Below are 17,005 nucleotides of genomic sequence, written 5' to 3'. Positions count from 1 at the left end.
CTGGGGATAAGAACCTGAATGTGCATATCACCTCATGTTGCTCTGACTACACCACAGCAAAGCAGTAACACTGCAGGCATTGGACTAGGAGGACAAAGAACTCTGAGAAGTTGAGAGAGGAGTACTTACCAAGCACTGCCATGTGGCACTGTGTGCAGCGCTCTGTACATTATTCCACCTAACTGTCTCTACTATTTTATATCTGAAGTATTCTAGTCCCATTTTATAGAGAAGATAGGGGGGTGCATCACTGGACCAAGGTTGCAGAGCTGGGAAATGAGCCTATATGGTCTCATGCCAAGTACAATGTGGGCACAATTCCTCCATCAGGTCAGCACATGCTACAAGCTCCAAACTGGATGCTGGAGGTAGAGGCAACCACCATAAGAGAACCGCTATGAATATTTCTCCACATCACTGCACCCACTAAGACTAGTTAGTGCTGGTGCCCTGAGGGTGGACAGTAAGTTCTTTTTTAAATTCAAAGGGTATGCAAGGAAAGCTTTGTGTTTCTGTTTGACATAGATCTTGAACCAATGAATATAAATCCCCAATCTGGTCCCAAGACTGACCCTTCTAAAGATCCTGCAAATGACCAGTTACTGCAAGGAATGTTCTGGAAAACCCCAGGTATACACTGGAGAGCTCCGCTCAGCTGCCTTTCTTCTTGTCCCTCAGAACTTCACCTGTGTGACTAACTTGAGGTTTACTCTCATGTGCAATTATTCACAGTAGCCAAAAGGCAGAAACATACAAATATCCATCAATTAGTACACGCATAGACAAACTGTGCTATGTGTATAGCACAAAACGGAATATTATCCAGCTATAAGCAGGACAAGCTACGATATGGATGAACCTCTCAAACGCTAGGCCAAATGAAAACCAGACATGAAAAGCCACATGTTGTTAAGATTCTGTTTCTATGAAATATCCAGAAAAGGTTAAAACATAGTAGCAGAGAGCAAATAAGCAGTTTTCAGGGGTTAGGGGATGAGAAGAATCCGGAGGGACCACTTAATGGGTATGGAGTTTCCTCTGGGTGATAAAAATGCTTTGGAACTGAGTAACAATTGAACATTGTGATCGTACTGCATGCCACCGCAGTGCTCATTTAAGAGGGTTAAATTAATGTAATGTGAATTTACCTCCGCCAAAACACATGCAGATGTGGAGACTCCTCGGGCCATCTTGAATAATGATACAGAGTACACTATGCCGAGCCACACAGAGGCCCCACCCAGGGGCCTTACATTACACACAAATAGTCAGAGACCGATTTCCTGTAAGTATGCGGATTTTGAAGAAAAAAAAGAGAAAGAAAATGAGAACTAAGCCAACTCAAAAACAAAACCAAACAAAAACAAAACCACTCTCGACACTCTCTCTCTGTTCTCTGCCCATCTCCTTCATTTCAATAAAACCAACAAACAATGTACATCCTAAACACACACAGAAAGACTGGTGCTAAGGCCTAAAGAAATGAAATCTGTTATGGTTTCTCCCCTCAAAATAAAACTGAAAGATTCAACAGACTCTCAAATATATGAAAAGAGGCATGATTTAACTGGCCATAGGGAAATTCTTATTAAAACAGCTCAGGGTCACTTTACCCACCACAGTGGGAAACTTTGCAAAGACTCCCAGTGCCTCACAGGGATGAGGCAAACAGGTCTTCTCATATTTTGCTGTTGGGAATATATGGAGATGCAACCTTTTTGGACTCTATTACTCAGCTTTTAGGAATCTTCCCTTCAAATACTGAAGTAGATATGCATAAGTATACATACAAGAATTTAACTACAATTTTGTTAAGAAGGGGTAAAAACTCAGCATGCTCCTGAATTCCCATGAACTGAGATTATGACAGAACCATAACATAGGAGGCTATGTGGCTGTTAAAAGGAAGCACTAGATTCATATTTGTTGGCAAGGCAAAATGTGACAAAATATTAAGTAAGAACAAGTTGTAGAGTTTTACTGATGACATCATTTTTATAGAAGGAAAATAATCACCTTACTTTTATATGCTTATACAGCGAAATGCAAAGACACAACCAGAGAGAATGAAGAGACAATTAACTTTTTCTATATTTACCTCTCTATTGTTTGAAACATAAAAGTCATGCATTTTCCTGTAATTTTTAAAAGTAGAAATATTTAAAGAAACAGGATTTTCTTCTTGCCCTAGACTTCTGTATTTGCGAGAAATATGAAGGCAACACTAGTTTCCCAAAACCAACTTTAAGGGTAAGTCCTGAAGTTAGTACATACTCAACCTCAGCCTCCGAACTGTTTATAATCTATTCAGATACTGCCAGCACTGAACCTGGGAATAGAGAGTAAGAGACTTTTACAGTAGTTTTCCAGCATCATTTTATGTCTGATCAATACGATAATTTTAAAAAATTAATCAGTCTTATGCTTTTTTTTTAATATCAAGGACTGAACAGGGCACTTAACCACCCAGCCACATCCCAACCCTTTTTATATTAATGCTTTTTTTTTTTTTAATATCAGGGACTGAACAGGGCACTGAACCACTGAGCCACATCCCAACCCTTTTTATATTTTATTTTGAGACAGGGTCTCCCTAAGTTGCTTAGGGCCTTGCTAAATGGCCGAGGCTGGCTTTTAACTTGCAATTCTCCTGCCTTAGCCTCTTGAGCCACTGGGATTATAGGTGTACGCCACTGTATCCAGTCAGGTTTATGTTTCAATGTCTTGCAAATTTTACTTTTTTAGTAGTTCATTTATTATGCTTTATATAATTATCAATCCATGGCATTAGAAATTAAAAAACAAAACAAAATGGATCCTTAACTTCAGTTAAAGAAACTCAATTCTATTGCTACATCCTGTGCATGTACCAATATGTAACAATGAATCCCACCCTTATATCCAATTATTATGCACCAACAAAAATATGGAAAAAAGCAGCACAATTCCACACAATGAAAGCCGATGTTCACACTGATGTCTGTAATGATAATGTTGCTGTTTACAGTAATAATAAGACCCTTAGGAACTTTAATAATGTAAGATTTGGATTATGTTAACATATTCAAAAATCTAAAAGATGCTAAATAGATCAGAAGAAAACACTAGTAACAGATTATTAAAAATTATAGGTGAAATGATTAAGCTGGTTCTCTTGTTAGGAACAATGAAATTGGTTTCATTTGCAAGTGAAGGGTAAGAGAACTGGAGAATGAGTAAAAAGCCAAGACAACTCCCAAACCACCAACAGTTAACCACAGACACACTTTTGCCAAAGCTGCAGACAAGACGCAAAATCATATTGACTCTCATTTTCTTCACCCCTTTCATACTCTGGGTGAAAATGCTACTGAGGACAGAAGACAGGCAGCAAGAAATAGAGGCAAGGGGCTCAGCAGGGTAGGACAGGATCTGACTTTAGTGAGCTGAGTCTAATTTAAAGTTTCACCTTCAGTGTTGTGTGCTAGCATGGAGGAAAGTGCCTAGTCTTCTGGGTTTTCTAGATGAAGACATATTTTCTAAAAGAATAAACCAAGTTAGTTACCAAGAAAAACTGGCTGGGAGAATAAAGAATCAAATGTATAGTTAGAAGCTAAAAAAAAAAAAAAATGATCATTTGTAAATATAAATTTTTTCTCTCCTTCCTAAAATCTAATGCTAAAATAAGGTGTATTTCCAAATCTGGCAGCTTAAATAAAAATAATCACAATTGCCACTGCAGTGGAAGACATACTTTATAATTCATAGCTGCAATACTGAAAGAAGAAAATCCTGGATTCTCCCAACAGGGGAACCAGGCCTCTAAAGATCTGTGTCACATTCTGGTATTTTGAAGACTTCTGAGAAGATAGAGAAAATGTAGGTTATTGTCATACGACTTGGAATTTACATTCTGAAAAAGGAGCCCTCAAACAAAAAGGAGCTCCCTGTGTGGCAGCACCTCACTATGGTTTGGATTTCTTCTAACACTCAGTGTATTCCTAAGAGGAAAGACACATCAGAAACTGATGGCACAGGGGCTGGGACATGCAATGGGCAACTATGTGAACCTCTAAAACCTGCTCCCCAGTGGATGATCCCTGGCCTCACCTGCTTTGCTTCACAGGTGCATCAGCTTGGCCCTAAAATGTCTTTGTAGGTGGCAATAAATTAAACACCTCCACAGTCAAAAACTGGGAGCCATACAAATGAATGTGCTAAAAGTCAATGTTAAGTGAGTTAGGTCAGTTCAACAAATGCAGCATCAGGCAACCAAGTGGAGCGCATGAAGCTCCTTTGCTTGGCATCAAACCATCAGCAAAAGCAGTGCTTAGAAAGGGTCCAGCCATTTGCCACTGAGAAGAACTTAGCAATACCAAATTCCATGGTCCAATCTGACTTCACCTCTCCATTCCAGCAAGCCTGATGGTGAGGGCACCAATGGCCTTTCTTCTTTGTCAAATCTCATGCCCACTTTCACTCTTTGTTCTCCTTGACCTCTTTACCATAGCCTGCACTATTTGGCAGATTTTCTTTCTCTTTTAAAATTTTCCTCTCTGGGTCAGCTGCTCCTCCTATTTCTTTTGTGGTTCCCTGCTCCTCATTCTCACTCCTATTTTTGACCAAGGCAATTCCCAAAGCCCTGGTTTCCCTGTCCCTCTCTCTCTTTCTGAAATCATCTGTTCCCAGGACACTGATTCTCTCCTTGCAGATAGTTCCTAAATCAGACCTATCCCTGCCCTTCCATTCCTTTCCTTTATCTCAACTCACCAATGAACCATTTTTCTTGCATGTGGTGTTTCTACCACACGTTTAACCCATTCATTTCTGGTCACACTGCTACTTCACCTGACAAAAGAGCTTCTCAATAATTAACCTTACTCATTTGTGAAGTAGCAAAATTACCTTCCGAGCCACCCAGGCTCCAAATCTAAGTCCCCCCCACCCCGCCCATTTCCTCTTCTTCATCTTCAATTCTACTCATACCCAAGGCCTGCTGACTCTGTCTCTTGCTACCCACTTGCACTGACCAGACCCTGTTTAACTCAGAATAATTTTTCTCCTCTTTTTTTCCCCAATGTTTCCTCTTCTCCAGTTGACCAGCAAGCTACTGCCATTTGGATCTTTCTGGTATTACCCCCAGCATTTCAAGAACCTCACCATCACCCTATAAAGAACTGCATGGCTTGATAGTGAGGGGTGAGATGACAAAGTAGCTAAGAACTCAGGCTCTGGAGCCTGTAGTGCTTTGAATCACAGTGCCACCACTTAATCACTGTGTGCCTTAAATCTCCTAATCCCTAAAAAGTACTTGATAATACTATCTCCTAGAAGGTTTCCATGAGGATAAGATTAGTTAAAAGATGTAAAGAACTTGGCATAGTGCCTAGCACAGTGAGTGAGCTACTAAGTGTTCAATTATAATGACTCCCAGCAAAGTAGCCCACACAGTGTCTCCTGAACGTGGGTGCCGGTCCTCCCCTTGTTAAACCTTCTCTCATTCAGTCTTTTCTGTGCAGATACTCTTCTCTTGGCTGTTCTGTACACATTCTACCCTTTTTCAAGGCTCAACTCTAACTTCCACTCAGCCACCAGATTTTTCTGACTGTTCTAGCTGCACTCCGTCTCTCTGGTCTCTGAACTCCCCTAATATTTACTGGATGTCCCCAGATCAAGTTGTTCTTTAAATTACTAATGTAATTTAGTGTTTACTAATGTAATTTGCAGTCCAAACTGTGGAAAGAACACTGGTGTTGGAGTCGGAGGCCTGGCTCTTCACGAGGGGGACCCCTAAGTGGGTGCTTTATGTCTCTGAACTGCAGCTTCTTCCTCTGAGAAACAGGTAAGATCATCTCAAGGTTTCCTCAAAGGCTGAAAAAGAACATATCAAGCTCCTATCACATCACCAGGCATAAATGCTGGTCCCCTTCCAGCAAGACTGTCAACTCTCCAAGGGCAGCTCATATTTCTCCCGGTCCTGAGGACTGTACCAGGCTGGTGAAGAGCAAAGAAACTCCTAAGTCTAATAACTCCCTAACAGTGTTCCAAAATGGGCCTTTCCATTTCTATTCTAAATAATGGTGGTTCCATCATAAAAGTACATTTTAACCTAATCTGCCAGGAACATGAACTGATTATATTCTTGCTCTAATGAGGGAATATATGATCCACCTAACCTTTACCTAACTTTTATGTGACATTTTAAGATTTTTTAAAAATTTGTTTTTACAAAACAAGAAATTAAGAAATTCACGAAAAAAAAAAAAAGAAAGAAAGAAAAAGAAATTGCCATGCAGAGTAATGTGGAAGATTTTTCATACCTAAAAAGGGAATTTTCAATCACAATCTTAGTCATAAACCTTCAACAGGCAAATCAGCAGCAACAAAAGATAAGTGCCAGGAGAGAACCCGGCTGAGGTGCGACTCGGGTACAGGCAGCGGGTTACAGGACTCAGAAGACAAGCTGCCGGAAGTGGGTGCTGTACCTTATCACGGCCGCCCCCACCTGACCACTCTCGGCAGCCTCAGAGGAAGCACACAGCCCCCGCACACTTTCCAGCTGCATCTTGGCAGCCACAAAGTACGCACACATAATCAGCCAACGTACAGCGCTGTATCAAAAGCATCAGTGTGAAAAGGGAAAAATCTTCAGCTCCTGATGAGTAACCTGTGTTATTTAGATACTATCACTAAGTCCTGAAGCTGAGCTACGGGGAGACCCCTCTACATACGCCCACAGAACCCTGATAACCAGCCACACAATACAAGACCCTAGCATCAAATTCTTGGAGCCCTTGAAAGGCTGAGGCAGCAAACCCTCTGGTAAGAGGGTAAGGGCCAAGTGGGGGGGGGGGGGTCTCCTGGAGACTGCAGTTTTTACCCCTAGTGTTCAAGGACAAATGGAAAAGTCACTGGGTTCAAAAACAGAGAGAACTATGCCTGGCCTCAGAATCAGGCTGGAAAAAGAAAAGACCCATGGTCCCATGACCTCACAATGTCCTACAAATGAAAAGGCCAGATCTTATTGAATGAATGGGTAACCCATACATTTGGAGCATTGTTCTTTGAGGGGATTCCTTCAGAAATTCACATAAAATCTCATAAGTGAAGTGGAGAAAAAACAGGAAAAAATTAAGAACAACTGTTTGCCAGCCACTTCTAAAACTTTGTTTTGTTCTACTTGAATATTTTTATCACCATTTTAAGCAGCTAAATTAAAATGCACCTGCACTGTAAATTGTTGCAAGAACACACCTGTTCTTCAAATATGACTTGAAAATAATTTGGTCTCCACCTCCACCTCTCCAGGATGCTCTCATTTTGTATTTAATTTGGAAAATGAGAATAAAAATTCAGTAAGTTCAAATTCTGACCATAACTTAAAATTCTAAAGAAATCATGGATGGGCATTAAAGAAAAAAATGGGATTTTTAATGTATTCTCATAATCCAAAATACATCCAGTGTTTAGAGGTCACTAACATCATAATAACAAGGAGGGGCCAATTATAAATACAAGGATATCTATTACAGCAGTAGATATACAAAACGTTTATAAGAGCCACAATCCCAAATTAATGTCATATTCTGACCTCTAAAATAATTTTAATTTACCACTAATAATCTCAACATTTTTTTCCCAAATCTGTCAAAGAAACTATGAGAGCATTTACTCACATATTCCCACTTTCCACAAAACTTGCCTACAGCCATTCTGAGTCAGAGCACCAAAAAAAGTGGAAGATTTCCTCCTCTACTCAGCCTGCTTAAGTTCAACAACACTTATGTGTTTAAATACAAGATGTACATCGTTAAAGATTATCATGAATGTCAATAAGCCTCAAGGGTAGACACTGAAGTCTTCTGTGTTGGGCAACCCTAGAACTACACCTGCCTCCTTCAGAAGGGAGGCCTCTGGATCAATGTTTGTCCTAAGTTTTGTTTTGTTTCATTCCTTAAAAGAGCATCTGTAATTGCTTTCTTTATAAGAATGTAAGTTCTAGTGCCTGTAGATTTCCTTAAGCAAGAGAGGAAATTTCGGTAAAACTTTGAGAGTTGTAGCATTCATTACAGATTTTGAAATGGAGTTTCCTGCACTTACCATTTTCATTGCAATTTTTCATTCCCTAGTAAATAAGTACACTGCCCTCACTATTCCCTGGTATAATATCCATCCTTGCACCAATTTCATCTTAATTCTCCACTATCATCTGCTAGAACTTCTGTTGGAGAAAAAAGTATAAGAGAAAAACTGGACCATAATGGAAGTCAATATTTCAGTATCTTAACCTCTTCAAACTTTCTAGATGAAAGAGTTTCTTATTTTTTCTTCACCCTCCCTTTCAGACATATGTTAAGTGAGTAAAATCCCCTGCCTTGGACCCCTTTGTAATGGCAACCTTATGTCTATATTGATATAATATTTGAGGGATCAACAGTTTGATATTTTTACTTCTTTTTCTTCAAAAGAGTATCACAATGTCAAATGTCAGCCTCAACTACAAGACAGTCTAAAATTCACACTGTTTTTGTAATTCCACTCCCATATACATGCATGTATATGTGTATGTCAAAGATATTTTCTTCAATATTCAATAGCAGTGCTGTTCATGATGACCCCAAACTAGAACCTGCATACTATGAAGTGCCACATAGTATGGAGAACCAAAAAGTAACCACTAACTACAACAATATGAATGACTTTCACTTTCATGTTACTGAATGAAAGAAGTCAAACACAAAACAGCAGCGCTATATACCCATTTACGTAAAGCTCAAAAACAGGCAAAGCAAATCAATGCTTTTAAACATAAGAGTAGTGGTTACCATAGATGGGACAGTTACTAGCAGGGAGCCTGGGGAAATTCGGGAGTGCTAATGATGTTCTGTGTCTTAATGTGGGAGCGAGTTACATCAGTGTTTACTTTGTGAATGTATGATGAATGTACATGATATGCATACTTTATATATAGTATCATTCAATTAAAGAGTTAAATATAATTAAACTAGTTCCTTCTCTCAAGAAATAGTTTTACAGGTATGAAAACTAAAGCAATTCAGTATAGTAAAGTGGAGCTTCAGAGTTGGGTTGGAATTCCGAATTTTGCCGTTGATTATTCAATCTTAGCATCTCTGACTTCCACTTCTAAAAATGAAGTCAACAGCAAAGATCCAATGACGTAATACTTAGGGCATTTGAAACAAGAAGGATGTACAAAGGTTTATCACTACTGCCTATGATACTGACATTGTACTTGTCCAAGAAGTCTTTAAATTCACTGGTTCCACAGAAGTCTAAACATAAATTAACTGGTAATCAAGTAGTACTAGTTTCACTATTTTAAAAACTTCCTAAAAATCAAAGGTATGAAATGTTTACACTACCCAAAGTTAAAGCATTCTGCCCAATCTAGAATCTGGGACATTGAGAAGGTCTTACTAACAGAATTTTTGGAAGATCATCATACTGCACATTATAAGATGATGTCAAAGGTTAAGTTTGAAACCCTTTCACTCTTAATCCTCTGGTTCCATCATGTCTTTTTCTCACCAGTCTCTCTTGGTTTGTGCTTTCCCACATTTCCATTTTTGTTCCTGTTTTACCTCGTTTAAATCCCAACCACTCTCCTGGGTGTGGTTAAAATCATTTTCTCCTGGGGCACTCACTCTTCTAGGCCACCAGGACCTTTCCTTCCTCGGAAGCACTGTTTTCCATTTTTGCCTCTGTTTAATTAAAAAGCCTTGGATCAGAGCACTGGAGGCTATCTCTCCCTCAAACCATGATTCGACAAATCACATGCTCATAGCTTACCTCCCCAGAATATATTTTTTCCTAAAGACAGGGACACGTGTAATATTTACTTTAATCCCCCTCAATGCCCTGTACATTGTAGATGTTAAGTGCTTGCTAGCCAACACTATTTTTATGGATTCGGGAAAGCGAATATCTCTAAAAGTACGGCAAACGTGCAAATGGGGTTTTTCCTTTCCATAAGTAGATCCTGTCAGTGGCATCTCATCTCTAAAACTCTCTGTTAAGCTCTGATCTTCTTTCCCCTTTAGAGTCTAAGCAAGAGCTTTGAAACAGAAATGTAAGTTGAGCTGCATATGTTGATTTAAATTTCTAGTAGCCACAATTTTTAAAAATTAAAATAGGCCAAACATCTTAATATTTTTACTTAACCCCATATATAAAAAATAACTAACATAACAAAATTATCAAAGAAATACTGTATATTCTTTTCGGTGCCTGCAGTTACCTTAACAAGAGAGAATTTCTGTAAGATTTTGAGAACTACAGCACAACTCAATTTGAACTAGCCACTCTTCAAATGCAAAAAGCCACATGGGACCAGTGGCTATCATATTGGATAGTGCAGGCTGGAGTCTGCACTGAAATTACATGATTTCAAACCATTCTGAAAAACATTCTAAGATCTGATAAACCCTTTGGGGATCTATAGTAATATTTCTAAATCTTGCTGTTAAAAACTGAAGAACAGACTTCAAGCAATTATACTTCTAATAGCTATTAAGTTCAACTTCAATCTCATACTACCCAATCTTTAAGATGATGATTTAGTAATCTAGAACTGATAAGATGCCATGATTTCTAAAAATAAATTTATATGTAACAAAATTCTTTTATCAGGAGCAAAGTCACCCAGGTAGCAATAACGCTATAAACTCCATAGACACTGCTACTATGCAATTCATTTTATGTCTTTCCAGAATACCCAGCCCAGAACTTTGCCCACAGGAAGTGCACAATGTATATCCACCAAGAATGAATAAATAAATGAATGAAGTAGACATGAAATCTGGTAGAAAAATCCTAGCCTTCTGCCTCACAGGCAATTACTAACATGGTAAAGTGTGGTAACACTTGTTCACAGTCCTTTATGGATGAAGAAATCAAAATCTAAAAAAGTTCATTAAGATAGAATTTAGAGTTTTCCTAAAGTTAGTCTTATAAAAGGAGGGGAAGCCTTCCAAAACTAAAATTAAGACATATCTGTAATGCACAGAATTATTAAAATATCTACAGTGCTTTACCACTTTAAAAAGCCCTTTGTCATACTTTACCTCATCTAGATGATATGCATAAACCAAATATTATCTAAGCCAACTGCCAAAGTATGATTTCTTGTCCTATATACAAAAGAAAACAAATCCAAAAAATATGTGCTTAAACCTAAAACCTCATGGTTACACAGTCTTAAAGAACATCCATTTATAATATGTATTCTCCATTCATTTTTGTCACACGGTGAAGCGATTTTATGTCTGATTTTAAGTCATTTGAGAAATCTCTTTATTCTGAATTTTATGACTATCATGTTAATTATTAGTTTTGCTATGGACATCAAAAGAACAAATGACTAATTGCATGAAGGGGAAACCATTAAATGAATCATAGATTCCACTTGAACTTCATTAGTTAAAAGGATAATTAGCAAAATATTTAAGGGTATAAAAAAGAGATGAGTTTAAGTTAGTCATTATCTTTTGTAGGGAAAAAGATAAAATTATTTTACTTGTCTGATCTTAGATCTAAAATCTCAAAGATAAGCAGTATTTAGAGAATCATTATAAAATATTCAGACTTCAAAAGTCAAAACATAGATATGTACCCAAAAAATAGGTTAACTATAAATTCAATATATTATGATGTTTTTAAAAAAATTTAAACATCTCTTTGGGGTAAGGTTAACAGGTATTCAGAATCCTAATCTACTTTGAAATTTTTAATGCATATAAAAGAAAAAAACTGAAAGCATTCTTAAAACATATCAAAGAAAGTGTCTAACAATGTTGCTTTATATTTCAATTCCAATATGCGCCTCAATACATAAACAATCTAATTTGTATGTTGGGGGGAAATGGACAAATCTATTGAAAATTAATTGTGCAATAAATGCTCACTTAGCTTTGTGTACATATATAATGTATGTGTTTTAAATAGATGTCACCATATAAACTGGTGATTTTCAGTTCAGTATGCATTTCACTATTAAATAAAATCACTAAATCTTAACTATGAGGGATCTTAGAACATTTAGTCCAGTGCCTCTCAAATGTATTTATGTAGGTGCATTCCCCTGGGCAACTGATCAAATGCAGATTCTATTCAGTACATGTGGGGGAAGGGCTGAGACTGCATTTCCAAGAAGCTCCAGACAACCAGAGCTGAGAACAGCTGGGCAGGACACTTACATTCCCAGATCGGGTTGGGGCAGCTCTCTTAATGCGGCTTTATGGAGGTGTCGCCTTAGGTGAAATCCGGGCTGCAATGCTGGCTCATAATGCTGTGGAAGAACTAGTATCAGGCAGGCATTCCCAGTTCTGTGTCTGAACATTTTTTCAATCCAAATGTGGGAATTTACAGTTGTTCTTGTTTAATGTCATCTTTCTGCTTTGGACCTGGCAATCTCTCAGGTAATTTAAAATTAACAGATCAAGTCAGAAATATTTTCAGAAAATAATGACTCACACAAATCCTTCTAAATATTTAATATCTAACAGGTCACATGTAAACAAAAAACACGGCCACTCTTAAAAATAATTATTAAAAATAACATCCTTGGGACCACTGCCCAGGTTGGGAAGTAAAACAGGTCAGGTTCTCAGAAGTCCCCAGCCAGCCCCTTCCTCATCCAGTCCCTTCATCACCCCCAGAGGTAACCACTAACTGATATTTCCAGACAACTGATTCTTAATTTCCTGTGGTTTTACTACCTATGTATGTATTCCTAAACAATATACTTACTTTTGCATGCTCCTTTTGAACTTTGAATGAATAGAATCAGACTGTATATTCTTTTGTCTTGCTTTTTTTCATTTGACATTACGATAGGATTCGCCCATTTTGATGCCTTTTTATCGGTTTAACAAACACTTACATAGAATGTATTTCATGCTGATCACTTTCCTAAGTATACACTCATTCAATTCTCCTAATATCCCTCTTAGATATGGTCGCTATCATTTTCCCTGACATACAGAAGAGGAAACTGAAGTTAGGAAATTTGCCCATGGTCATATAATACCTAGCAGAACCAAGATTTGAACCCACACAAAATCCTTTCTCTTAACCACCCAGCAATGTTGCTTCTTCACACCCTCCTATATATAGCTTTATTAGTTCACTTTTCACTCTTAATAGTATCCCAGTACATAAATGTAGCAAAATTCAATCTAATGTTGATGGGCATTTGAATTTTTTTCCTATTTAGCTTGTATGAACAACCTTCTTTAAACATATATTTGTCTGTGTGTGTGTGTGTGTGTGTGTGTGTGTGTGTGTGTGTGTTTCAGGTAATAAGCCTTCATGATTTTATTCTTTTTTAAAAATTTTTTACATACTACATTTTGATTCACTGTATACAAATAAGGTACATCATTTCGTTTCTATGGTTGTACACGATGTAGATTCATACCATTCATGTAATCATACATGTATATAAGGTAATGATGTCTGTCTCATTCCACCAACTTTCATACTTCCTTCCCTCTCGTTTCCGTGTAATCTGAAGTTCCTCCATTCTTCTCTCACTCCCATCTCCCTCCCCCATTATATATCATCATCCACTTATCAGGGAAAATATTTGGCCTTTGGTTTTTAAAGCATATAGGTAAGTGTTCCTTAGATGCATGCCTAAGAGTAAGATTGGTAGGTTGTAAGTTATTTGCAGGTTGAACTTGGTTGTGCAATAACAAGATGTTTTCCAATGTAATTTTGCCAAATTTAATTTCTATCAACTGTATACAAGAACTCCCATTCATTTACATCCTCATCAACACATGATACTGTCAGATTTTTAAATGTCTACCAATCCAGAGTGTGTGTAATGGTATGTTATTATGATTTTAACTTATGTATATTTAATTATTGATGTTGAGCATCTTTTTATATACTCATTAGTCACTTGTATTTCTTCTGTGAAATAAATGTATATACAGTATTTTTCTATTGGGTTCTCTGGCCTTTTCTTGTTGATTTATATGTGTTCTTTATATATACTGGCCTTTTAAATTTATTTACATGTTTTCTTTACATATGCTGGACCACATGTACCACAGATGCCATCTACCATTTCAGGTTTGTTTTCTCATCCTTCGTGTTAGCATTAGTGAATAGAAGTTCTATTCAAAATTTTTTTTGCAAGCGATAAAAGTGTGACTTCTTATGTGTTTTCAACTTTTTGATCTGTTATTTAAGAATTCTGTAGTTCTGTACTTAGAACTCTTCTTATTCCTTCATTCACTACCCCTTCAGAAGGTCTAATTTGGGAGTGGTCAAGAAAAGTAAAAATGATGATCCTAACATTTATAAGTCATAAAGAGTATAAAGTAGGGAATTAAGTATCATCTCAGCATATCCCACAATACCTTGAGGACCTGAACAGTTCCAGTATCTTTTAAAGTTCTCCACTCCTCTAATCCTTACTGACTCTTTCATCCCAACCCCTACCACTCTTATCAGAACTCTCCATTCTGGCCCTTGATCACTATTGCTGTGCACTGTATCTGAATGTTTCATGTGTATATAAGTCATTACCAGGATGAAATCACAACTTGTCTCCAGATGGAGACTGCAATTTATGCTGGTATCATGTTCTACACTGTGCTCTGTGCCTAACAGAGTTCTCTACAAAGAGCAAGGCCTAAACCCTTGATATATTATTATTAATCTGTTTAAGAAGTCATTTTAGAAAAAATTAAAACTTCAGAGTCAAAATATGACTCATATATTTAGGAAACTATGCAAAAACATACCTAAGATTGCAGGTTAGGAACAGATTATAAGGAGTTTTAAATGTCATCCTGAGGAGTCTAAACTTTTTCTCTGGGTAATAAGAAGTCACAGATGCATTTTAAAACATCAGAGTCAATGAGTTTGTCTATACATTTATTCAATTATTCACTGAGTATCCTTTTAGTGCCTGATACTTCTAAAAACTGACACTAAAAGATAAAAAGATTAGCAGGTGGTTTGTATATTAAAAATCAAAAACGCTAAGAAGATGTCTGGAGGCAAACAGACATTGAAAATGAAGTGCGGAAGAGGCAAGGTGGACACAAAATTCCATCTAATGAAATTAAGTTTGAACTTCCCCGGGAAGGGTTTATTTCCTAGATCAAGAAAGCAGGGTGCAAATGTTCATCGTTCTAGTGGCAAGGAAGCAAGTGACAAACAATGGAAGCATTTTCAAGATGAAGTGTTTTGGGGGGGGAAGCCCTATAAATGTAATTATGCATGTCATTCTTATTACAGACTAGAACTTCAGTTGCTTCAACTACAGAATGTAAAAAATAAAGGTTCCTTGGCAAGACCGCTGTGATGATCTAGGAGGTCATCTCTGATGGTCTGGCCAAACTGCAGAAAAACAAATCAAAACTAAACAAAAAACAAGACACTCCCAGTATAGATGCTAACAGGCTGCAGAAGATGACCATGTATCTGTATCAGGGAAGTCCCTCAGCATGGAAATGCAATAGCATACATCTTCTGGCAGCTACTGTTTCTCTCCACCTCCCTGTTTTCGCTGACTCCAGTTTTCTGTTGACCCTCCTCTTGGAACCCACTGGCAATGACTCACATGGCAAGAGTGCTCAGCAATACCACAGCCCTCCAGAGTGGGCGCTGTGTAGGAGGCAGGCAGCCGTGGGCCCTGGAGTCTGTACCAGCTTCTCCCTTTCTGCCTTCTGGGAGAATTCACTTTTCAGCCACATTTCCCTCAAAACATAGTCCTGGCAGGAGATGCTTACTGCACAGATTTCTGAACGATGAAATGATCTGGGTTTGGCTCCTTGATCATAATGAAACTAAAAACAGTAAGATGAAAAAAACAATAGGATCATCATCACACCTTCCAAAAAAAAAAAGCAACTTTACAACTTGGGTGAAATTAAAAGATCGGGGGGAAAAAAAAAAAGCTCAAACTAATATTTTCCAACCTTTCACTGAGAGCCAGGGCTAAAACCACATGTTTTGAAGGTCTTGCACTGTGTTATTATTAGAAGTCACAATTCTATTGATACTGATGAGTCATTTGTATCGGCGGAAACCAAGAACTTCCATCAACATCATGTTACACAGAGTCGCTGCGGCTTGTTCTTTATTACTGGTCAAAGCTGCTTCAGAATGCTTAGCAAAGCTACCCCCCCACCCCCAAAAAAAAGGAGAACTCTTCAGCATGTGCAAAGCTGAGCTCACTTTAATCATCCTTCTCAAGAGAGTTTAGGGTGATTTGATCAACTTGCATCTACAAAAGGAAGTTTATGTAGAAACCTCAGAAAAAGCAACATTTCACACTTTCCGATGAAAATAAGCACAACTGAACTCTGAAAGCAAACAGTGAAACCAGCTCAGAAAACACATACTACCTTTTAAATGACCTAAGGTCAGGTGCTTTTGTTTTTGCTTTTGTTTTTCTTTTAACCTCAATAACATGCAACTGATGCAAACAAAAACTGTCATCACTTAGGGACTTCAGGCTATTCACTCCCACTCCCTGCCCATTCCCCACTCAGGGCACACCGCTTCCCACAGAGGGAGAAGTGGGTCAAGTTTCAGTTACACCAAGAAAGCCCGAGTTAAAGGTTTATGGAACGTCCTGCTGCTAAGTAGGAAATAACAGTACATTTCCTTTCCCTTTTTGTCAAGGCTTCTCCCCATAAAGATTCCCAGAAAACAAAATGAAGTGAAAGTCGTTTCCCCAAGGCACTTCTAGAAATGCTGCAATTCTTCACGCAGTTCCTACAAAGGCAGAAATTTGCTCAGTTTTCTATCCTGCAATCAGAAGGCTGTTTGGCTGCAGGAAGAAGGGCACCCAGCTCAGCAGTGACCACAGATCTGCAAATAGCCCCTCTGCAGCTAGCCAGCCCTGAGCTCTCCAGGGCAGTGCTGGCACTGGGGGCATTTTACGGTGCGGCCAGCTGAGCACTGCGAGGGCTACATGAGTCAGCAGGTGCTTCAGTAGGAAACTGCTGACATGCTAACTTACTCTTGCACACATAGGTGC

The 17,005-nt window shown here is 38.1% G+C and overlaps 1 protein-coding gene across 8 annotated transcripts in view; it reads right to left on the bottom strand.

Annotated features, from left to right (window-relative positions):
• The window catches only part of BACH2 (BTB domain and CNC homolog 2), a 336,154-nt gene that overhangs the window by 308,105 nt on the left and 11,044 nt on the right, over positions 1-17,005 (bottom strand). The window contains exon 2 of one of the 8 annotated variants that reach the window (XM_079146715.1): positions 12,191-12,286. The exons of 6 other annotated variants lie outside the window; for them this stretch is intronic. The gene's annotated coding sequence lies outside the window, so the exon portion shown is untranslated. The remainder of the gene's footprint in view (positions 1-12,190; positions 12,287-17,005) is intronic. One more of the 8 variants, XM_079146712.1, reaches the window with a different exon arrangement.

Source organism: Sciurus vulgaris (genome assembly GCF_902686455.1).
Source record: "Sciurus vulgaris genome assembly, chromosome: 7".
Taxonomy (NCBI): domain Eukaryota; kingdom Metazoa; phylum Chordata; class Mammalia; order Rodentia; family Sciuridae; genus Sciurus; species Sciurus vulgaris.
The sequence above is the reverse complement of the archived record's forward strand: the minus strand, read 5'-3'. Positions and strand labels throughout refer to the sequence as shown.